Genomic DNA, 1,901 nt, shown 5'->3' on the forward strand with positions numbered 1-1,901 from the left:
ATATATATATATATATATATATACACACATATATACATATATACGACGGGGTTCTTTCAGTTTCCGTCTACCAAATGCATTCACAAGGCTTTGGTCGGCCCGAGGCTATAGTAGAAGACACTTGCCCAAGGTGCCACGCAGTGGGAATGAACCCGGAACAATGTGGTTGGTAAGCAAGCTACTTACCACACAGCCACTCCTACACCTATGTTGACATGTTTTTCATACATGTTGATGTATGAAGAACAAAATAGGAATTTTGAAAGGAGCATCTATAAAACTAGTATTTAAGCATCGAATGGCTATGGGGATTCACCAGAATAAAATATTTAAAGGGGATGCATACATAGAAAATGGTTAAGAAACACTGGGAGAGTGTGTTTATATGTGTGTGTGTGTGTGTGTGTATTTATCTATATCTATGAATGTGTGTATTTATTAGTGAAAGTGTTTGTGCAATGTGAAGGTGCATGGTTTTATGGCTAGGGACATTTGGCTTACAATTGTACAGTTTTGAATTCAGTTCCCAAGCAGTGCATTGTCTCCTTGAACAAAGTACATGATTTCCTGTCGCTTCCATCCACTCAGCTGGCCAAAATGAGTTGTAATTCGAAAAGGCCCGGCCTTGTCTCGTTCTGTGTCATGATGAATCTCCCTGAGAACTGTGTTAAAGGTTACACATGTCTGTGCAGTTCTCAGCCACTTGTACTTTAATTTCATGAGCAGGCTGTTCTGTTGATCAGATCAACATGGAATCCTCACCATAAGCAATGGAGTGCCAGTATGTGCGCACATCTTTGTGTATATATTAGTGTATGTGTGTAAGAAGATATAAATATATGTATGTTGCTATGCACATATGTGCATATATGTATATGTAAAACATGCTTATACATACATACATACATACATACATACATATATATATATATGTGCACTTGTACGTATAGTATGCATACCCATGTACACATGTATGTGTATGCAAACATGTTTATCTTGTATGTATAGAACACTGACTGTGTGCTTCAGTAGATAATTTATGACACTCACCACCACCACCACCACCAGCTCCACCACTATTTACCATATTCTGGTTTTGTGCCATGTACTATACTTATCATTAGCTCACCACTCTCAATTTGCTTCTCTCTCTTTCTCTCTCTCTTGCTCTCTCTCTTGCTCTCTCTCTTGCTCTCTTTATCTGTCTGTCTGTCTGTCTCTTTCTCTCTCTCTCTCTCAACTACTGCATATTGATGCAGTGTGCTTGTTAATTAAGTAGTAAATAAATTTACATGTGTGTGTTTAATAACCTCACATCTGGCCTTGCTTGTTAATAGACCCAGCCCCTGTAGATAAACGAGGGGCAGGGTGTGTTCGTGTGTTTGCATATGTATGTATGTGCATGTGTGTGTGTGTGTGTGTATACATCTTTGTTGCAACTAAGAAACTAATAGTTGTTCTACAATCATATTAAGAATATTTACAATTTTATCTACAAATACTGTCTCACTGTTTTAATTAACTAATGCACATCATCAATTAATGTACCGATATGCAAATGAGCAGAAGCAGTGTCTACTGCTTATCACCTAAACAGTTACATGATACTCTCTTTTTCTCTTTCATCTGTCAGTCTTTATCTTGTACTTGCTTCAATCATTGGATTGCAGCCATATTGGAGTACTGCCTTGAAGAATCTTAGTCAAACAAATCAACTTCGGTACTTTTTTTCTGTTTTTTTTTTTGTTAATTCTGGTACTTATTCTATTGGTCATCTTATACTGAACCACAAGTTTACAGGGATGTAAAGAAACCAACACCAGTTGCATGACCGTAGAGGGGGACAAACACAGTAGATATATACACTCATAGATATATACATACATGCATATGTATGTATA

The sequence above is a fragment of the Octopus bimaculoides genome, chromosome 16 (genome assembly GCF_001194135.2).
Source record: "Octopus bimaculoides isolate UCB-OBI-ISO-001 chromosome 16, ASM119413v2, whole genome shotgun sequence".
Lineage (NCBI taxonomy): Eukaryota > Metazoa > Mollusca > Cephalopoda > Octopoda > Octopodidae > Octopus > Octopus bimaculoides.